Source organism: Leptonychotes weddellii, chromosome 3 (assembly GCF_054177405.1).
Source record: "Leptonychotes weddellii isolate Sample4059 chromosome 3, ASM5417740v2, whole genome shotgun sequence".
NCBI lineage: Eukaryota > Metazoa > Chordata > Mammalia > Carnivora > Phocidae > Leptonychotes > Leptonychotes weddellii.
In genome coordinates, this window is record NC_138371.1 from 47,392,638 (window position 1) to 47,416,886 (window position 24,249).

The following is a 24,249-nucleotide window of genomic DNA, read 5'->3' on the forward strand; positions in this document are numbered from 1 at the left end:
CTTATTTCACTCAGCATAACACCCTCCAGTTCCATCCACATCGTTGCAAATGGCAAGATCTCATTCCTTTGGATGGCTGCATAATATTCCATAGTATATATATACCACTTCTTCTTTATCCATTCATCTGTCGATGGACATCTTGGCTCTTTCCACAGTTTGGCTATTGTGGACATTGCTGCTATAAACATTGGGGTCCACGTACCCCTTCGGATCCCTACATTTGTATCTTTGGGGTAAATACCCAGTACTGCAATTGCTGGATTGTATGGTATCTCTATTTTCAAACTTTTGAGGAACCTCCATACTGTTTTCCAGAGCAGTTGCACCAGCTTGCAGTCCCACCAACAGTGTAGGAGGATTCCCCTTTCTCTGCATCCCTGCCAACATCTGTCATTTCCTGACGTTAATTTTAGCCATTCTGACTGGTGTGAGGTGGTATCTCATTGAGGTTTTGGTTTGGATTTCCCTGATGCAGCCCTCTTTAAGACGACAAAATTATAAACTCAAAACTTGGTACAAAGGTGTATATTATTTTAAATGAGAAAAAAAGAACAAATTACAAAATTCAAAAGCTAATAAGTGGTACAAATATCCAAAAATTTTTTGAAAATTTTCCTAAATTTTTTGGCTGTATACTCCTTGATTGCTTCTCCACATGATAATAGTTTTGCAATGTCATAGAGAGAACAGAAAGATAATTTAATCTTGCTTTTGCAAGTTCTCTTTCATGGATTAGAAAATATTTTAATGAGTTTAACATTGGAGCTTTTAAATTCTATTGTGACATGCTAAGGGAGTATTTGCCATTTCAAAGCCTCTGCCAGTCTCCTACCTTTTCACTTTTTTGTTTTTTTTTTTTGGCTTCCATTAACATACTTCATACCAGTTATAGTTGAATGTTGATCTGATTAACAGTTATGAAAAATAAAATTAAACTGAAATTAAGTCATACACAGTAAATCAAACCAAAGGCATTTTTAAATTGCTGCTCCACAGTTTTGAGCAGTATAATTGTTTAATCAAATTCTTCTTCTATCATATACATCAACTTACTGATATATGTATGTCAATTTTCTCTCCTGTAAACTAAGTAGATTTTATAGGATGGCTGTTTTCATTATATAACTTTTAAGTATAGAACAATAGCACAATAATCATCCATATACCCACTATCTGGACAATTGTTAACATTTTGCCATATTTAATTCACATTTATATTTGTCATTTTACAGTACCTGTAACAATTTTGCATGATAGTTCCTCTGAACCTGCCAGACTTCCTTAGGTAAAAATGAACAAGATTCTCTAAACATGATGTGATATATTTAGGTACATAAAACATGCAACATTGCACTCAGAGGTATTCATGGTGTAGTACAGCACCGGGGTTTCTGATAAATTCTATTTTGCGCAGTTCTTGCACATAGTGCACATACTGCATATTTAACTATATGCTTCATTAGCCAATATATTCCTGATAGAAGAGAACTTTCTTTTTGATTAGGCATGCATGAGAATCAAATCCTCAGCTTCCCAATTTGCTCATATTCTGATTGGATGACTTTTCCCAGATTAGCTGTGTCTCCATTGATTTTGACCCATTGTTTCCCTCATTCCCCAAATACTTCCTGCACCAGGCACTGTAGTTCATGTTGTTTTAAGACTTCTAGGCATGGATAGTAACAGTAGGAGATTAGAATTCATTCGTACCCCTGGAGAGATAGCAATAACTTCACTTTGCACAGCAGTCATTGCAAGCAAAACTAATTATCTAATATGCTTTAAGTGCAATCCTGAGAATGCTCATAGTCATTCCAATCCCACCTGATGATTGTGTGTGTGTGTTTAGGGGGCAAGGGGTAGGAGATATTGTAAGGGAGGAGAAGCCAGGTTGAAAAGAAATAATGGCCTTAAGCAATTATGGCTAAGATAGTTTTCCTTGGCAAGTTTAAGGTAAATGACTTTAAAAAGAGCCTGTATAATTGAGAGGACTGGAACTTGTAGTGTAGGAGCTTCATGGTATTATCTTTCTCTGTCTGTCCTCTCATATATCTCAGCCTTAAACCAAGTCCAACACACCCAGAGCTAGGACTCTAAAATCATCCTATAAATGGGCTTGTGATTATGGAGGAAAATATTCTTGATTTCTGAATATAATGAGCTGAAGTATTTAGGGATGAAATGTCCTGACATCTAAAATTCATTTTAAAATGATCTGGCAAAGTCATAAATAGATATTCATGCATTGATGAAGCAACTTATGCAAAATGTTAGCAATTGTTGAATCCAGATGGTGTGTATATGAATGTCCATTGCACCATTTCTTCTATTTTTCTGTGTGCTTGAAAATTTGTATTAAAAATATCTAAAAATAAGGCACCATACAAAACTCATCTACTCAACAGAAGAGGAAACAGAGGCACAGATAAGTCAAAGGACTTGCTTAAGGTCACAGCACAAGCTGTTCTTCATTCTCCTTAGCTGCTTCTCCTGATGAAAGGAGCCAGGATTCTACTTAGGGGGTTTCCTATGATGAAGATCAGGTGTGCATTTGATTCATGCTTCAATATCTCCTTTATGACACAATAGAAATATACAGATTGTGATAACAAAATGCTAAAGAGTATGATTGTTCCCATCTTCCACTCATGAGTAATGTCTAGGCAGTAGAAGTAGCCAGGCTATGACTTTGCCACCCACTGACAAGCCTGGGAGCCAACAAAGAGCACTTCAGCTGATCTCTAAGAGTGAATTTCTTAGTTATATGCCAATTCTGGTGTTTCCTTTGTAGATGTTTAGCAGTTTTCTTTATTGGGTAAATGAGGTATTATTCTCCTGAAGAAAGCAGATCACTTAAGGAAATCCAGGGGATACTTTCTCCTATTTGAGGAAGCTTTGCAACCATATGAAAATGGGCAAAGAAAAAAGGAAAGGAATGATGAGTTTATCCTACCTCAGCTGAAAACTCTACACCATTCTACGATTTCATTTTGACAGTTAGGCAGTTCACAAGTATGTATTAAGTATGTTTCTATGTCCATATCTATCCTAGCACAAGGTGGTTACAAAGTGGATAGTTACTGAAGTAAAGATGTGCTTCAGATTAAGACTAGATGTTACAATAAGGAAGGCAAGAATCTCAGACATCCTGCTGGGCCTCATGGAAACCCAGGAGTCACAGGAGCTGGGCCTACAGAGTCCCTAAACACTCTGAGGAACTGGAAGTACATCAGTTTTCCAGGTTAGCTCTTTCTACTTGGTTAACTCTTTGCACCCCTAGCTAAAGAGTTGCATCGGTATCAACAGTAATATTGAACATATGTTATGGAGTAGACATTGTTCTAACTGCTTTACCTCAATTTGTACATAAGAGAAGGAAATTAAAGCAGAGAAAATTTAAGCAACTTCCCAAGTTCATGGAGCCAAGATTTGAACATGGGAGTCTAGCCCCAGAACTCTTACTTTTAGCCATTTACTTCTCTTGCTATAGTTATTTAACATTTCTCTGTCTTTTGTCACTACCAACTAATCACCTCATCCTCTGCTCTGAGTAGTACACATACTCTTGCTTGTTAGGTGATGTTTCATAGCTTCTGCCACTGATTTTTCTCTGTGTGTCTTTATATTCCTGTTCCCACTGACAACTTACTTTATCTATCTCAAGTTCATATTTTAGAAAAAATTGAATTGTTCCCATCAAACAAAACTATTATAGTATACCATCTCCTCATTCTATAATTTGGCTGCCCTCAGGTCAGATGCCTAAATATATTAGTTATCTACAGCTGTATAACAAGTTACCCTAAACTGCAGTGCCATTAAATAATCATTTATTATATTTATGGATTTTGTGGGTTAAGATTTAGGATGAGGCAGAGTAGGGACAATCTGCCTCTGTTTCACTATGTCCAGGCCTCTCCCACAAGACTAGAAGTCTGGGGGCTATAACCATCGGAAGGCTCATTCACTCATGTATCTGGTGATTGATGATAAGAGGACTCAAACAGTTGGGGACAGGAACAGCCGGTCTCCTTGGACACCTCTCTCTATGTCTATATAATCTCTCTAAAAGATCTCTCTGGGATGGTGGCTTCAGGGTAGCTTGACTTCACATGATCACAAACCTCCACATATCCCAAGAGAAAGAGCCAAGGGAAAACTGTATTGGTTTTTTATGACCAAGATTTTGAAGTCAGGAAGCATCAAGTTCCTTTTAGGCTCAGACTCATCCAGAATCAAGGGAAAGAACCCTAGACCAAAAATAGGAAAGGGACAGTGACACCAATAAATAGGGAACTGCTCCTGGAAACACTCAGCTCTTTAACAGTTTCTTCCATGGGCCTCCCTGGCCTCGAAGATATAATCTGTACTTCCTTTAGAGACTGAGCCACAGTCAGCTGATCCAAATGCTAGAACTATGATTATCCTACTAGAAAACTGAATTGTCTGAACTATTTCCCCAAACTTAGCTTGTAGTCCCCTTCCAGTATGGTACCTTCAGGACCATAAAGCAAGTGGAGCTATTTACTTTCAATGTGATATGAGTTTATTTTGAGGGAGAAGTAACTACATTATTGCATATGGAGAGTATAGATGACTCTGGGTGCCATTTTCTACCCCAACTCCTCATCTATGTGGTATCTTTTCCAACCTTCTGGACAAGAGTCAGAAAAGATATCTTCTTCAATTTGGGATTAAGCAAAGAAGATGCTGCAGATTCTATACTGTCCTGAGAGAAAAGGGACTCTGTTTATCCCCTTTTAAAATAATTAATTTGCATATGTTTTACAAGTATGATTACAGTATTTCTTCTATTGTTATAGTCCACTTGTAAGCTCTCCTATGTTAAATAATGGTTACATTCCTTAATCTATGGTATGGCTGGTACTTCATATGATGATATTTTTAGAGAACAGATAGTTATCATGAGACTATGGTTCTCTAAACACTAGAAACACATTTGATTTTGAGAAGTTCTAAAATAATACAATCAACCTTTCTCTCTTGAAGAGAAAGTTAGATCTACAGAGGCCTTAGGTGGTTTGTTTCATTATTGTTGTTTTCAGCAAATTATCTTCTCAAGGAAATCATAGTATAATGCTGGGTTTTATTTTTTAAGAAGATAGATCTCTCTTTGCCTTTGATTATAGGTGATGTATTTTTCTTCCATATTAAATTTGAAAGCCAAAATCATGGACTCAAGATAGATAAAATGTGAACAGAAGCCTCTCTTTTGGGGTATTCCCCTCACAGATCATTAATATCTTAAGCATGAAATTATGCAAATTTGCGCAAGTCCATTCCCTTCTCTCTGCTAAACCTCAAGCATGCTTTTAAAGTCCCCAAAAGATGATTCTTTGACAAGACCTATCAAACTGATAAACCTCCAGCCAGACTGCCAGGGGAAAAAATAGAGAAGACACAAATTACCAATGCCAGGAATAAGAATAGGAAGCATCTCTGCAGAGTCTAGGCTATTAATGGGATTATGTGAATAGCGAAAATTTTGTGTCAATAAATTCAAAAATCTAAATGAAATTAATAAATCCCTTTGAGGACACAAATAGTCAAACATTACTAAAGAAGAAATGCTAACTTGAAGAATGTTATATATATTAAAGAAATTGAAATTGTAGTTTAAAATTTCTCTACAAAGAAAACTCTAGGCTTAAATGGATTCACTGACAAATTCTACCAAAAAGTTAAAAAAGAGATTATACCAATTCTACACAAATTCTTTTAGAAAATTAATACTCATTCTATGAAGTTAATATTATTCTGACATCAAAACTAGAAAAGATATTATAAGAAAAGTAAACTATAGGTCAATATATTTCATAAATATAGACACAAAAATCTGTAAAAAATAATAGCAAATCTAATCCAACAATATATAAAAAGGATAATGTATCATGACCAAGTGAAACATTATCTCAAAAATCCAAGACTGGTGGGGTGCCTGGGTGGCTCAGTCATTAAGCATCTTGGCTCGGGTCATGATCCCAGGGTGCTGGGATTGAGCGCCGCATTGGGCTCCCAGCTCCGCAGGAAGCCTGCTTCTCCCTCTCCCACTCCCTCTGCTTATGTTCCCTCTCTCGCTTTGTCTCTCTCTGTCAGATAAATAAATAAAATCTTTAAAAAAAATCCAAGACTGGTTCAACATCTAAAAATCAAACAATAAATTCACCATATCTATAGACTAAAGAGGAAAATCGTATGATCATCTCAATAAATGCAGAAGTCTCTGATAAAATTCACCATCTGTTCATGATTAACAAAAATTCAGAAAATTAGAAATAGATAAAAACTTTATCAAGCTGATAAAGGATATCTAGAAAAATGCATAATCAACATTATACTTAAAGGAGAAAGACTACATTCCCCCTAAGATATAGAGCAAAGCAAAGATATCCACTTTCACAACTTCTATTCAAAATTGCATTGTATTCTAGTCAAAATTGTAAGGAAAGAAAAGTAAGAAAAGTCACTGGTAATTGAAAGGAAGAAATAAAAATATCTCTCTTACATATGACATGATTGTCTAAATAGAAAATTTTAAAGAATATATTTTTTAAAAATGACTAAGCAGAGTTGCAGGATATAGGCTAAATGTTCAAAAATCAATCATAAGTTTATAACTATCAATGAGCAACTGAAAATTGAAATAAAAAATATGATTTACAATAGCTTCCAAAATACGAAATACTTTAACATAAATCTTAAAAATTATGTGCAAGATCTGTCCATTGAAAACTATAAAATACTGGTGGAAGAAATCAAAGGAGACATAAATAAATGGGGAGATATACCATCTTAATGGATTAAAAAAACTCAGTATTTTTAAGATGTCAATTCTCTCAAAACTCATTTATACATATTTACAAACATATGCAAAATAAACACCATAGTGTTTAAATAACCAATGGGTCAAGGAATAAATCACAAGGAAAAATAGAAAATACTTCGAAATGAATATAAATGAAAATATAATATACAAAACTTATGGGATGCAACTAAATAAGTACTCATAGGAAAATTTATAAAGCAAACACCTACATTAAAAAGAAGAAAGATCCCAAACTTAGTTCTTTGAAAAGATCAATAAAATTGAGGAAACTTTGGCTAGACTTATCAGGGGAAAACAAGAAAAAAGAAATCAGGGAAGACTCAAATTTTTAAAATCAAAAATTAAAGAAGAGACATTACTACTGCCCTTACAGAAATAAGTTTTATAAGGGAATACTAAAGGCAACTGTATGGCAACAAATTAAATGAGTTAGATGAAATAGGAAAAATTCTTTAAAAGTTAGAAACTACAAAACTGACTCAAGACAAAATAGAAAATCTGAATAAGTATATAACTAGTAATGATATTGAATTACTAATTTTATACTAATTCTTCATGAGCTTCTCCCCAAAGTAAGACAAAACACTTGCCAACTCATTCAAGATTGGTATTATCTTGTTAACAAAATAAGACAAAGACATCACAAGAAAACTTCAGACATAAAAACCCCCAACAAAATGCTAGCAAATAAAATAAAGCAATGTATATAGTGGAATTGTCCAAGGAATACGAGACTGTTTCAATATCTAAAAATCAATTAATTTAATATGCCATATTACTAGAACAAAGGGTAAAAAAAAAAAAACCCACTTGATTGTCTCAATGGATGTAAAATTGCACCTGATAAAACTAAATACCCTTTCATGATAAAAATACTAAACAACATAGGAATAGAAGGAAACTTCCTCAACCTGAAAGAGGGAACCTATAAAAAATTTTAATTTAATTTAATTAAAAAACCTCACAGCTAATATCATATTTGATAGTGAAAGACTGAATGCTTCTCCTCAGGTCAGGAACAAGACAAAGATGTCGATTTCACACCTTCTACTCAACATTGTATTTGAGATTCAAAATGAGGCAAGAAAAAAAAAAGCCATCCAGATTGGAATTAAATATCTCATAGAGGATTCTAAGGAACGAACACATACACACACACACAACACACACACACACACACACACAGAACCTATTACAGCTAATAAACAAGTTCAACAAATTTGCAGAAGATATAGATATAAAAATCAATTGTATTTCTATACACCATCAATGAACATTTTGAATATGAAATTAAGAAAACAATTCTACTTACAAGCACATAAAAAGAATAAAATATTTAGAAATAAATTTAACTAAAAGAATGAAATTTATACTTAAAACTACAAGACACTGTTTAAAAAGTTAAAGAAAACTTAAATAAATGGAAAAATATTCCATGCTTATGGATCAGAAGACTTGATATTGTTAAAATAGTAGTACTCCCCCAAGTATTCTATAGTTTCAATGCAATCCTTATAAAAATCCCAGCTAATTTCTTTGCAGAAATTGACAGGCTAACTGTAAAATCCATAAGCCAAAAAAAGGGACCTAGAATAGCCAAAACAATCTTGAAAAAGATCAAAGTTAGAGGATGCATACTTACCAATTACAAAACTTACTATAAACCTAATCAAGACTATGTGGTATTGACATAAAGATAGACTTATGGATAAATGGAATAAATTTGAGAGTCCAAAATCGAACCCTTATATTTATGATCAATTGGTTTTCAACAAGAGTGCCAAAACAATTTAATGGGGAAAGAAATATCTTGAACAAATGATGCTGGAACAACTGAACACCCCTCAAAAAATGAAGTTTGACCTCTACCTCACACTATATTATCAAGTATTTACTCAAAATGTATCAAAGACCCAAATTTATGAGCCAAAACTATGCAATTCTTACAAGAGAACATAGATGTGCATGTTTATGACCTTGGATTATGCAATGCTTTCTTAGCTATGACACCAAAAGCACAAGTGAAAAAAGAAAAAAATTGGATGTCATCAAAATGAAAAAATTTGTGTTCAAAAGACTATGAGTAAAGTCGAAAAAGAAAGCCCAAAGATTTGCAGAAAAATTTCACAAATCATATATTTGATAAAGAGCTTATATCTAGAATATATAAAGAACTATTACAACAATAAAAAGAAAAATAATCCAGTTAAAAACTGGGAAAAGGATCTGAATAGACACTTCTCCAAAGAAAATATACAAATGGTCAATTAAGCACATGAAAAGATGTTTAACATCATTAGCCATCAGGGAAATGCAAATTAAAACCACAATGAGATACCACTACGCAACCACTAAGATAGCTGTAGTAAAAAAAAAAAAAAAAGGAAGATAACAAGTATTGGTAAGAACGTAAAGAAATTGGAACTCTCAGATATTGATGGGATTGTAAAATGAAGTAGCTGTTTTGGGAAAAAATCTGGTGGTTCCTCAAATGGTTAAACATAGAGTTATCAAATGGCAGCCTTTTATCTCCTAGGTATATACCCAGGAGAAATGAAAATATATGTCCAAGTAAAACTTGTATATGATTTTCACAGCAACATTGTTTGTAACAACTAAAAAGTGGAAGCAACCTAAAAGTCTATCAACTAATTAATAAAATATTGTATAATCTTAAAGTCGAATATTTCAGCAATAAAAAATGAAGTACATTAATACATTCCACAACATGGATAAACCATGAAAACATGTTAAGTGAAAGAAACCAGTAACAAAGGACCACATATTATATTGTTCCATTTATATGAAATGTCCAGAATAGGTAAATCTTTAGAGGGTAGATTAGTGGTTGCCTAGAGTTGGGGAATGGGAGATTAGGAGGGTTGGCTAAGGGGTCGGAAGTTTCTTTACGGAGTGTTAAAAAGTTCTAAAATTTATTATGGTAATGGTTGTCTAATTCTGAATATTACTGAATTGTGTACTTGAAATAGGCAAATGGTATTGTATGTGCAATATATTTCAATGAAGCTATTGTAAATAACTGATCTATTGAGTCAAAGCAATTCCATCAACATCCCAGCAAGTAATTTTTTTAAAAAGAAATCTGCCAGTTGATTCTAAAGTTTATATGAAAAGACAAAGGAATTAGAATACCCAAAACCATTCTGAAGACCAAAGATAATGTCGTCACACTACCTAATTTTCAAACTGCCATACATAAATCATTACAGTGTAGTGTATTGGAAAGGACAGATATATAGATCCATGGAACTGAATAAAGTATCCAGAAATAAACCCTCACTTATATGGTCAATTGATTTTGACAAAGGTGTAAAACACATTGATGGAGAAAAGATAGTCTTTTCAACAAATAGTGCTAGAAAAATTAGATCTTCCTGTTCAGTAAAGAAAACTTCAATCTGTATCTCACACCATATACAACAGATTTGCACAGACATTTCACCAAAAAAGATATACAAGTGGCAAATGAAGACATAAGATACTCAACACAATAAGACATTCGGGAAATGCAAATCAAAACCACATTTATATACCATTACATACCTATGAGAATGCCTTTTAAAAAATGGCAGTACCAATTGTTGACAATGATGCAGAACAACCAGAACTCATATACTGGTGGTAGATATTCAAAATAATAACCATATAAACCTATCGTATTACTCAGAAATCTCATTCTTTGGTATGTAACAACAAAAATGAAAACCTGTGATCACGCAAAAATGTGGATGCTAATGTTTATACTGGCTTTATTAATAACTCCCTAAATTAGAAACAGTCAAAATGCCTTTCACTGAGAAATGGGTAGACAAAGTAGGTCACATTCACAGAATGGAGTATTATTCAGCAATAAAAAGGAAGGTACATGCAATAACATTGATATTGCTAGGTGCACGAATCCAGACACAAAAGGCTGCATATTGTATGATTTCATTATGTGATGGTCAGGCAAAGTCAAACTATAAGGAGAGAAAAGAGATCTGTGATTGTTGGGGGTTGAGGACAGCAGGCAGACTGACTACAAAGGAGAATGTCAAAACTGGGGAGCAGGGTGACAGAATTATCTTGACGGGTTGTGCTTATACAACTGTGCGAAGTTTGTGAAAACTCAGAATTATACACTAAAAATCGTGGATTTTACTGTATGTAAATTTTACATTAAAATGGAAAAAAGGGGGACACCTGGGTGGCGTAGTAAGTTAAGCATCTGCCTTGGATTCAGGTCATGATCTCAGGGTCCTGGGATCGAGCCCTGCATCGAGCTCCCTGCTCAGTGGGGAGCCTGCCTCTCCCTCTCCCTCTGCTGCTCCCCCTGCTTGTGCTCTCTCTCTCCCTCTCTGACAAAATAAATAAATAAAATCTTTAAAAATTAATAACTAAATAAAAAGAAAATAAAATGGAAAAAAGAAAATCAAGCAATTATACATTTATGACATAAAAATATTTCAGAAATATTTCAGAAACATACTTATGAGGGTGAAATCAACAAACTAAGAGTAACTGAATAAATACAGGGAATGAATATGTATTTCCTTCTACATAATTATAGTTCAACCAGTGAAATAGATGCTTTCAAAGGATATAATCCCTCTGGGTAGAAAATTCTGGAGGCAGAAATAATAGAATATGAAGATGTGCTCCTAAGACTGATATTTTCAAGATAAAAATATTGTCATTTCCAACTTTACAGGTTTTTTACTTTATAATTTTAGATAAAAAATAATATAACTTTAATGAAAAATAAATTTTTGTATCTCACCAAACAATGCTTTACATTTATATCATTATTTATTTACTGTTTTCACCTGAGCAAATAATTCAACAATAGAATTTCAAAAATGGAAGAGATCTTAGCTAAATAATCCTTGCTCTTTGTATATGAGGAATCTAAGATTCAGAGAAAATAAGACAGTCGGCAAAGATTCTGTAAATAGTTGATGCCAGAATTGGGACTAAAATCCAGGTCACTAGATTCTTCAGGAGTTTTAAATTATAGTTTAAAAAATTAATACTAGCTATCTTTACAGTAGAGAAGGAAATAGGATGGGTGAAAGTTTAAAATGCCTTTAGTATCAAACTTATAAGTTATTTAAGCAGATAATTTAAGGTCCTGTTTATAGAACTGATACAGATAAATCCATTGCAGTAATATATAAAACAAAGGATAAGAAAAGTGATTAAGGAAACAAAAGACACAATTTATGTTATCCAAATTAGTGGCCATTTTCCTAAGCAATATTTCAGTTTTCCTTTTTCAATTTTACTACAGTGGTTTAAAATACTTTTAGAGGACACTGTGTCCAATTTTGAATTTTACATAATCATTACTGTAGACACCTTCTAGTCAGGCACACTAATGTCTTCCAGAAAGGTCCTTGGAGCATTGATAATAAAACAAAGTATTTATTTCTAAATGATTCATGTAATTACACTTTAACATAATTGAACACGAATTTTTATCGAAGTTTTATTTCTGTATTCTGAAACATACGTGGTGGGAAACTTTTAGTCATAAAGCATCTCTCCCTCTCTCAAGGATGTAAATGCCTTTGACATTGCTGGATGATTCTGTCACTGAGAAAATGGGCACCATCTGTCTCTGCTTAGTTGTGTTGAGAATGTTGACCTGACAGCATATAGCAGAACTGGAGAAACCTGGAGGAGTATCTCCACTCTTTTTTAACATAGTAATAAGTTATCTGAAGTATTGCAAAGCCAAGTGAGTTTGTGTCTGCAAAATGAAGACAGTAGAATTACTGTCAGTCTGCAAAAGATTAATTACGGGAGTGTAGAAAGACTTACACAGAAGCTATCTGGGTTCAGAACCAATAACCTTTTCCAGCTGTCATACAGAAATAAAGGGGAGAGACAGAGATTCTCTGTTTGCTGACGATCTAATTGAGACTGCTGAGTTAGAAACCTAGGTGAGGGAACACATATTAGCGTGAAAAGAGGCTACATTGATGAGGATGTTGTAAGATTAGATTAGAACAATATTGTATTCAATTCCCAGTAACTTGGGAAGATAGGATTGTAATCATAATTCACCTTTCATTTTAGTTTATTATGGTCAAAAACCAGAAAAGGAACAGACACAGATGTTTAACAATTGAAAAGGTTTTATTTCCTCTGACCCAACATACCTAATTTTAGTTGTCTATTATCTCCACTAATATTATATATGTGTAATGGTCGCTTCCTCCTCTCCGTGTGCCCTCACTTCCTATTAATGGAACTAACATCACTTCAGTTCCAAAACTTCGAATCATTTTAGACACCTTTCCCTGTCAGTTGCTTGGTGATTGATTCTACTTCCAAAATTTATCTCTAATTTGTTCCCTTTGTTTTCAATATTGCAATCACAATTCCTTTTTAAAAATCTATTTTTTTAAAAGATTTTATTTATTTGACAGAGAGAGAGACAGCGAGAGCAGGAACACAAGCAGGGGGAGTGGGAGAGGGAGAAGCAGGCTTCCCGCCCAGCCGGGAGCCCAATGCAGGGCTCGATCCCAGAACCCTGGGATCATGACCTGAGCCGAAGGCAGACGCTTAACGACTAAGCCACCCAGGCACCCCACACAATTCCTTTTTTACCATGTGTTTATTCTCTAAGTATTCACTAGCTGCATTCCACATCCCCAATCTTCTCTGCCACCTGATTTATGATCCATTTTCCTAGAGAACAACTCTGGTCACATTTCTGTGATGTAAAATCTTTGGTTAGCTTAAAGTATCTATTGAATAAAGCCCAGATACAAGTAGGCAATCATCATGTCCCATCCAATGATTTTGTATTTCCTCTATCCTCCATCATGTTCCCTGCTCTGAGTTTGTCTCTTTGCCTTATTTATGAAGCTTCCTTGGCCTGGAATGTCCACTCACTTTCTATTTATCCTTTAAGATCTAGATAATAAAATTTCACATTTTATACAACCTTCTTGGGTCACACAGCTATGAACAATTTTTTGTCACATGAATGTTCACAGGATGGGGCTGAAAGGTAACCACCTAAGAATTTTATGAGAACTAGGTGTTGAAATCATAGAACTTTAACCAACATATCTATCTTTGCAGTTTAGATCACCATGTCACAAAAAAATGATAGCTGGCCAGTACAACTCCCTACCCTAAGATACTTTCCAAGGAAGACTCTGGAAAATAAAGATTGGTGAGCTTTCCCCCCACATCTGGAAGTATGAATAAACCCATAATAAAAAGAAGCATTACTGAACACTTAAGCGGTGTGCGCACGGGCCCCCCCCACACACACAACATATGGGAAGGTGGACCATGTTTTCAAAGAGAAAAAAAATGCTTGAATAATCCATTAGATTTCTTTGAAAGGATAGATAAGCATGAAAGTGATGTGAGACCAATAGATACTACAGTTAGATTTCCATGGCAAAGAAATGCTTCCTTTTACTCCATCCCCCATATTCTATAACAATCTCACAATGTTCTCTACAGTTCTCTAAATAAGCCATCTTGTTCATATCTCCATGTCTGTTCATCTTCTTTTTGCGTTGGGACTATATTACATGTTATCTCTTTTTAAACCTTCCCCCAAAGCAGAGAAATAAATTCACTTTCATCTTCAATTTCCTGGCATTTTGGTCCTATACCAATTATGATACGCCTCACAATAGTGCCTTAATTACTTTCAACACACCTCTAACTTATAAGTCCCTGGAGTGTACTTAGTGAGTTATTATTCATTCTTTGTATCACTAAAATCTAGTAAAGTGCCTAACACCTAGAAAGTGTCTAATAAATATTGGATAAATGAAAGAAAGAATGAATGAAGGTATGGTAGAGACTACTAACTCCAAGTTTCAAAAGAAAATGAGGCTCAGAATTTAAATTACTTGCTCTAATCAGCCAGCTAATCAGTAGAGCTAATATTCAAACCCAAGGTTTCTTACTCCAAAGCCAATGATTATTTCCCACATAGACTGATTCACTTGAATTTTCCAAACCTTGAATATTCAAACCAGGTGACACTTTTGGAGCTTTAACTGGGCAAGGTTTTTGAAAAACAAGAGGCTTGCTTACTTCTTTACACAAAGGCTGAACTGTAATAGGGTTAAATACAAATAGCTACATAAAAACAATTACATTTATGTACCTGACACATTCACAAAAGATTATTAAAATAAAGCAAAATATATGAAAACAATTCTTAACTTTGAGAGAGCCATGCTCTTCTTCACAAATCTGCCCTTCATATGACTATAGAGACAGAGAACTGAAATTGAAGAATCTGTGTCTGAACCAGATTTCAGCGTGATAAAAGAATATGGGGTGCCCCTGGGTGTTTGTGGTATTAAAAGGACATAAACTGATTAATGCAGCCTGCTAACTATACCAATTTATTATTTTAGTCAGGCAAAAGACCTATGTATCTAGGTTTCAAAACAAATCAATTATTTCAGGTTATTTGAGATTGTTTTAAGTGCTTGTAAGCAGGGTAATAGCAGTCAAATCCTATGTCCATATTGTAAACTGATTAGCCATGCATCCCATTTCAAGATTGATTCCAGCTGTGTCTACAGGCTTGGCCACGGAGCAATTCCAAGAAACATTTCCACCTATCAACACTATCCCTCTCAATGGAAGGACTACTGGCAGAGATAAGAATAATTGGTTATTCTGCTGGTACTGGTATTGGGATAAAACACTCAAGTTTGACAGAGATAAAAGAGAACATTTTTAAAGGAGCCATTCTGCCCCATTTATAAAGATGCGATCTCCTTTGTTACTGGATTTTTTTTTTCCTACCAAAACATGATATTGGCTACTTTGAGGATGAGCGTTCAGACTATGTGGATCATTGGTATGATGCATTGTAGCCACATTTGTGTTCTTACCTTATGCTCTCCCTAAACACTCTTTCTCTGTGTTAATTTTAAAGAAATATTATGCAATTTACTGTCAACTTACGCAGAACTGTGGAAGTATGATGTCATTTTGGCCAAAATTAGATGCCATACATTCAGAAACCCTAACCTGAGATCATTCAATTTTTTAAATTACTAGATTTACATATTAATAACTCCTAGGGTATTTTTCTTTTTATAAGCTCTAATTGCAACCAGAATTTACGGCATGGGATCTTTTAAAAATCCAAATGCAATGGCTAAGTTCTTCAAGCCTGAATCCTTGCCACACTGTTACAGAGACGTTCTGTAGACACAAATCTAAAAAGTTGGGACTTTGCATTTTATCCTGTTTCCCTCACTGGATAGTTCTTCCTACACTGTTTAATACATACACTCCCAGCAAACCCTACTGCCAAATGATATCAACAAAAGCATTGTTTCAAAATGTGTTCACTTCTCTACCACATTCATCTTTATCACGACATATACATATACATATACATAAAATTCAAGAAATCAGAATTTTTCTCCTTCGATTCATCTTACCAATTTCCATAGTATCTATGAATTTGAAAAGAAAAAAGAAGTGAAACCTGGTTTGTGTGTGTAGTGTGTTCTGAGCTATGAGTTTTATGTGTCCTACCTTCTTTGAAGTAACATGATCTCCTTCAGTAGAAGGGTGGGTGAAGGTCTTGATTCTTTCAAAAGATGCTTATCCCCTTGGAGGCTGTGGAAAGCAAGCTTTGTTTGGTGGAATGTTTCTCAATTCACTAAAGAGTTTATATGTGCATGTGCATGCTTAATGGTCAATTAAGGAGCCATTCCAAAGGCTGTAGTAGGTTGGGTCTGGTTTTTTTTTTTTTTTTTAAGATTTATTTATTTATTTTAGAGAGAGAGAAAGAAAGCATGAGCAGGAGGGGCAGAGGGAGAGAGAATCTTAAGCAGACTCCACACTGAGCCCAGGCCCTAACACAGGACTTGATCTCAAGACCTGAGCCGAAACCAAGAGTTGGCCGCTTAACTGACTGCACCACCCAGGTGCCCTGTAGTAGGTTGAGTTTAAAGGCAAAACTCTTTTGGCCTTATGTATCAGCAAAATGAATGGCAGAATGTTTCTCATTGAAGATCTCTTTTCAACAAAGGCCTCTTCAATGCACAGTTGACTTAACAATGGTAAATCTGAAACCAGGGAAGAAAGTCTTCAGTCAGAAAGAGCTGAGCAGAGAAGCAGGACCAAGACTGATAACTGAAGTGGAAATTGTATTCCTCAAAATTTTCTCTATATTAAATTCAATTCTACAAATATTTTTTGAAGGACTTTTCTGTGCAAGGCACAATGAATGTTGCAGATATAAAATCAGTTCCTGAGTCTTTATCTTAACAAGAAGGGATAAGGTAAGTTCACAAATAAAATACAAGGTCTTAGATGATACCTGCATGGGTGAGGAGCAAATGTGTGGAGTTCAGAGATCAAAGAGACATTGCATTTATTTGAGTAGATAAGAAAAGGCTTTGTGGAATACGTTCATGTAAGATGGAAGATAAAGAACTACAGGTAGGTTGAAGGAGGGAGTGATTTCCTAGGTAGAGGGGAAACACCACATGACCAGGAAGACAGAGGAATGGGACAAGCCTAGGGGATATTGCATAGTTTGAATGTTCTAAGAACTTAACTTACAAAGAGGAAGAGCAAAGGGAGCTACTATTACAACATATTTTGGGGGTCATATTGGAGACAGTACTGAGAGAGCTCTGTAGAGGCCACTTTTAGGCAAACAGGCTTGAGTGATGGAATGTAGAAAAGGGCCCACAGTGACACCCCTGGGTGAATACAGACCAGCCCATTAGGGGACCCACTTCAAAATGCCCATAGGCCCTACCTAACCAATGGGCTACTTACAACTTGATACAGTTACCAAAAAAGGGAGTATTCCAGCCATTGCCATACCTCCTCACCTTCCCCCTTTTAAAACAGCCCCCACCCACTGCCTCATTACAGACAGCCCCTCCTCTGCTGTCGCCCGCCGCTCCCTTGCAGGTGTGTTCAATAAACTTCTATCACCTTGTTCCGCCTCAGGTGAATTCTTTCACCACCTGTGTCACTGGCTTCCACTCAATCATTGCCCCACATTTGGGGGCCCCCATCTGATTGGACAGACAACCCATTTAGACACCACAAGCTCTAAAGGATTTTTTTATTCGTGTAGGCCTCAAAGAAGTCTTCAGTGGGGAGTTGATTTTGTTTACTTTGCTGTATTTAACAGGGTAGAGAATTTAGAATTAAACCAGAGTTTAAGCTATAGTCTTCAGAAGGGCTTATTAATAATTAGTCTCCTATATGGCAAGATAGATTTGGGGGGATGAATCAGTGGTTAACTGGGACTTATTATACTAATATAAGAAGGGGATAATCTGGGCTCCAAATTGATCCCCTCCTTCATTTGATAATAATAACAATAATAGTAGTGATTATAACAACAACTACTCATTGAATATGGTAATAACTATGAGACATATTATTTCATTCGCTTATATTATTTCACTTATATTATTTATGCTTTACTTATATTATTTCATTTCATTCTTACAACTGCCCTATAGGTAAACACTCATTATTATTTCACAAAGTAACTAACACCCCAAATCTATGCAAAATACCTAAGAAGCCAGGTCAAACTGGCTAGACTCTGTGTGCTTGACCACTACTCTCTCATGACTCCCATTTGGACACCAGACAATTTCTTCGCCCACTTGTTGGTAGATGTTCAAGCACAGGTGTCCAAAGAGAGCCTTAGAACTTCACTAACCCACTTCTTCAGATCAGTACCTCTGCTCTTGATAAAGTCTGTGGGCATGTTACTAGTCCACCAGGTTTCCCTGAGACTACCTGAGAGAGTGGGCTGTATACCATCATGGTTCAGCATGGGCTCTGCGGACGAGCTGCAAAGTTGAAATATGGTCCCTGTCACATACCAGGTAGGTATGTGACTGTGGGTAAATTCCCCTCTACTCCTTGGTTTACTTCACCTACAAAACAGGGTAATAAAGTACCATCCTTGTAGATTTGTTTTGATTATTAAATGAGGTAACACATGTGAACTATTTAGATTTTGTCTGGCAAATAGTGAGAATTCAATAAATGTTAATTATTATTTTTAACCAAATAGACTTAATGCCACGGTGCTACAAAAGGGGAAATGAAACAAATAACACAGAGAACAGTGGTTTCTTGATTTGGGGGCACCATGATGGTCCTATTTGTATCTCCCTTTCTCTGTCTTTGGACTCTTTCTTATTTCTATGTAGGTAAGCACAATCCCATAGAAAGTCAAAGGTAATATTTTAGATGACCATCAAATTCTCTTATTTCAATAGCATTTGTATTTTTTTTTATTGCAGTTACAGAGCAGAAAGAAATATTAACATTTTTACTGGTACTTATGTTCCAAAACATAAAACATCGGTTCCAAAGTTTCTTAGGAGGCAGCCCTCAATATTTAAAATACTCTGTATGAGGTAAGGCAAGATGGGCTGGTTGGCTGTGCTTCTTTTTGCTCAGATCTGCTTGAGTCGTGCCCTTCCTGTGCTCTTTGTTACAAGAAGACACATTTCCCAGGCTCCCTTGCCCTCCGGCATATAGGTAGGCTTGGCCAATGGGAGGCAATGACGGAAGTTTGGAGGGCCAGCTAAGGAGTGAGGCCAGAGTACTTCTCCCCTTCTCTCTGCCTCCAAGGATGTTGTTAGTCTTCACTGAGTCTCCTCTCTGATTCCATCTCCCAGCAAATAGCTCTTCATTCTGTGGTTTCAGCTTCTATTGCACAGTCCCAGCCTCTGGGCTCCAGTAACACTACCTCCCCTCCGTCCCTCCAGTCCTAGGGGTCTGGCGGTTTCCCGCTGTGGTTAATCTCTGAATTTGCTCACCATCTCCTATGGGGCTCCTTGGCCCTTACATCACCTACGTAAACAGTATCCAATATTAAATTCCCTGTTTGAAATATTCACATTGGCTTCTTTATTCTCTGACTCACACTATATAAATTTTTTTTTAACACTGTATAACTCTTTAGTCCAAATGCTATTGGTCAGGGTTTCCCTTGCCACAAGTGTGAAGAAAGCATTTTCCTTTCCAGTAGTTCATCTCTCTCATTCTGCGTCTACATCCTAACTTCATGTTTCCATTCAGGGACCAAGTGGCTTCAGAGTGTCAGCATGTGATAACTCATCCTCTGTCCTCTCCTAGCCTGTGCCTTCTCAGACTGTCACACTGGCAAGTAATCAGAAAGTTAACTCACTATCGTAACATCTGACATCTTTATGTGGAACCCTTCCCATCGTTATTTGATTAAAATAACGATTTTCCCTGGAAGCCAGAGCCCTTCCAGCATAACTTATATTTTGCAGTGGCATTTTTGCTATTTTAATTCCTCTTGCTTGAAACGTCATGGTAGACTTCAAATTTACCCTCATCATTGTTCTTATAAGCAATTAGTTCCCTTAGGAAAAACCACTCTGGTCTATACAGATCCCATGAACTGCTTCAGAAACAAAAGGGTCTTGGGGATGAAATGAGGTTCATCTGGTGGGTTGGAGCTTTTGTTGGGTTTGCTCAATGTCCTATGGCCAGCCAACTGCTCTGACATTTAGAACCATTAAAATACTGGGCTTTAGTGCTACTGATACATTTAAGAACTTCCTGAAAGACAAGCATGCCAGCTGTGGATATTTATGAGACCTCTACAAAATGATCAAGAAAGAAAATATGTACTTGAACAGTTTAATAGTATAGATATTCTGCTAATTTATCTCAGCTAATGAGAGCTTCCAAAACAGTTCCTAAATCTTTTGCTGAACACCTGTGCTAAATGTGGGTGGTTATGATATACCAAGTAAACTCAGTTTTTGCTAATTTATTGCCATGAGCTAAAACTTATAACATAATTCTTTCATTAAAAATAACTTAAGGTGCTAAAAGCATAGAATATAACTTTATATGAAGAAATCATGTTTTATTTTTTTTGTAAAATTAAATATTCTAAGGATTAGTGTAAAAATATTTTAGATGAAAATAAAATCATAGAAATCTTTATAGATGAGTGAAAACTTACAATCACTTGCCACCAACTGGTGGCACCTAAAGACGGAATGGCTAATCTGGATGCTCTTCAGGTCAAGTTATCCCTTCGCATTCATTATTTTTCCCCCTTCTAGCTTGGCTGGTCTGCTCCTTTATTTCCCAATGCTGAGCCAAGAGAAATGTTTAGAGCAATGAAGGGGTAAAAGTGTCAAGTGGCTAGATCCTTTACTTTGCTTGTGAGCTCTAAGATGAATGATTATAAACTTCTACAATTCTTACAGATGACTTTTCCACACATCACCCAAATCATCAGCCCCTCCTTGTCCCTCTCAATTCACTCAAACCTAAGTATTTGGAAGGCACAAAGGATGAGAGTGGCAAAGTAGCCAATGAGTTGACCTTGACTCTTCACAGTGCAGAAGGTCATTACAGGAGACTGTGCAAAATCCAACACCCTAAAGTCCCTCCAATAAATACAATCTTCATTGTCAAGGTACATACCATAGATAGTTATTGAGAGAAAAGATTTAGTTCAAAGGGAATACAACCATCTATCCATCCATACTCACAGGAGAAAATGAGTCTATTGATTAATGTGGGGTTATTTTCATAAATTTAGGCCTGAAAGGATAATATTGACTGAAAGAAAACTATAATTTAGAGGTCACATAAAAAAATTTGATATAATTAAAACATAAGAAAAAAGAGGAAAAAGCAAAAGCAAGGGTAAAATTGATAGTCAAGCTCTAAACCCTATTTGTTCAGTTATTGAAATTGTTAAAACAGATGAAAGTGTAAAGTGTTGGAACTTGATAGGTATAATAACGGAAAACCACTAACACTTTCCGAAATCAGAAGGAAGGGAATCTTGGAATTCATACATGTACATATATAAATTTACATTATTTATCTAGACAATATAAGGCAAAACAATTTTTTGTCCAATTCCCAAATATTTAAGTCATAAATATTTTCTTGGGTTTTGTTGCCTAAATAAACCTTGACACCTTAGTCTACCTGGCAATTTTTAAATTGTACTCTGGATGATGGGAAGGGTAGAGATTCAGGTAATTATTGCCATGCCCTAAATTAATGAGTGTTAACAAGCTCTATCAAAAAAATAGATTTTGTATTTTTTTAAGGTAACTTAATCTTAAATTTTAATGTACTCCAAATAGAATGACAATCAATTTTGGGGTAAAGTAAATATTATTCTAGAAATCTCTTGAATGAAATTCATGAAAAATCCAAGAAAATGCAGAAAAATGAAAACAATGAGGGAAAGAGCGTGAACAAAGATATTCAAATATTGCAAAGCTAGCTTTAAAAATATACTGTTGAAATAGGAAAGGAACACACAGGTATATTAATGGAACAGGGTAGAAACAAAGACAAGCAAATAAGAATTTAGTATACTTCAAACTAGTAAGAAAAAAAGGACTGTTCAATAAATATAATGAGCTGGAGTTGATTATTAAATATATATACATGTGTAGATATGTGTATCTACAAATATATGTATTTACATATATGTATTTATAAATAAATATATATATTTAGATTTAGATTGCTATCATGTATATAATATATATGGCTATACTACACTTTATACCAAATGCCTCCAGGTAAAGTAAAAAAAAAAAATTGAGCCAAAAAATATTTGAAGGAAATAAATGTGAACATAATTTTTCCTTGATGAGGGAAAATGCTTTCTAAGTTTTACAAAATGTAGAAACCATAGAACATGCAATTGGTAGATTGACTACATGAAACTGTAGAACTTCTCTACTATAAGAAACATAACTTTTTTACGAAAAGGAAAAAATGGGGCATAAACATTTGTAACCTACATGAGAGACCTCAATTCTATCTGATCTGAACATCTGAATCTATATGTACAAATATATTTATAAAATGAATAGTATCTGGGGAATATCAAAATAATGCATTTTGCCCTGTATAGGCTCTGGTTTGTAGTTGCCTCAAGGTTTCCACTTCTAATTGCCAAAACTAGCGGATTCAGCGCAAAGGGCTCCTTCCATGATTAAAACACCTCCAGGAACAGAATATGAGGGGAGTTCCAAAGAAAGTTCCAGCTAGACAGGAAGTGAAAGAAAACCTGCCAATTCTACCCTACCTGAGTGTGGAAAAGAAAAAAGTAGGGGAAGTAAATAATCAGATAAAAGTATCCTAACTCTTCTCTCCTGAACCAAAATCCCAGACAGGAGTGAGGTTTTAGAAAGATAAAGAGAAAAGCCATAAGCAGGAAAGGTTTGTCCCCCACTCCCAATCTGAAAGTCTGAAAAAGACAAAAATGGCCTCCTGAAGTGGTTGGGAAGAAAAAGAGCCTGAGTGTATAGTACCAGGCTTCCTTTGGCTCTTGCTGAAGATAAAAATGTTTCCAAGGCAGAAGAGTGGAGAAATTAAGCCAGAGCTAGATGGAATGTGACAAGGCTCCAGCTGAGGCAGCCAAGGGGGTCACCAGACCCTGACCAAGGCAAGAGACCAGCTTCAGCGTCAATAGAAGATTCCATCAGAGAGTCAAGTAACTAGATAGATAATAAACGTCACAGATGATTACACAAATACCTTTGTACCCTTTGTCAGACTACCCCCGTACCCTATGGGATCACATAAATACCTATCCCTGCCAATACACAAACATATCAGGTATCGCCTTGGTGAAAGAGCAAGGAGAAGGAAAGTATACCTTAAAGTCTGAGCATGTACTTAAGATTAATCTAAAGAATAAATGTTTAAGTTAGACCTAAGATACATTCGTTGATAAATTTAAGTTCTGCTTCTCCACAACTTTCACCGGTCCACTTCCCCAAGAGTGAGGGCTCATGGGAAACACTGGACTAATTATAGAAAATTAATAAGCTAAATTTCCTTCTTTCTTGATAGCACTAAGGAAACTTGTGACTCTCCTACATATATATAAAAAGCTCTTTTAAAGCAATGAAAGGAAAGGGCGCCTGGGTGGCTCAGTTGGTTAAGCGCCTGCCTTCGGCTCAGGTCATGATCCCAGGGTCCTGGGACCGAGTCCCGCATCGGGCTCCTAGCTCAGCGGGGAGTCTGCTTCTCCCTTTCCCTCTGACCCTCCCCCCTTCTCGTGCTCTCTCTCTCTAATGAATAAATTAAAAAATCTTTTTAAAAAAGCAAAAAAAGGAAAAATAGGCTAGGAACATAACTAACTCAAAAAGAATAGATTAAAAAGCTACCGTGAGGGGCGCCTGGGTGGCTCAGTTGGTTAAGCGACTGCCTTCGGCTCAGGTCATGATCCTGGAGTCCCTGGATCGAGTCCCGCATCGGGCTCCCTGCTCGGCAGGGAGTCTGCTTCTCCCTCTCCCACTCCCCGTTTGTGTTCCCTCTCTCGCTGTGTCTTTCTCTGTCAAATAAATAAATAAAATCTTTAAAAAAAA

The 24,249-nt window shown here is 35.7% G+C and overlaps 1 long non-coding RNA gene across 4 annotated transcripts in view; it reads right to left on the reverse strand.

Moving 5' to 3' along the window:
- LOC145720510 (uncharacterized) overlaps positions 1 to 24,249 on the reverse strand; it is a 284,127-nt gene that overhangs the window by 145,707 nt on the left and 114,171 nt on the right. The window lies entirely within an intron of this gene.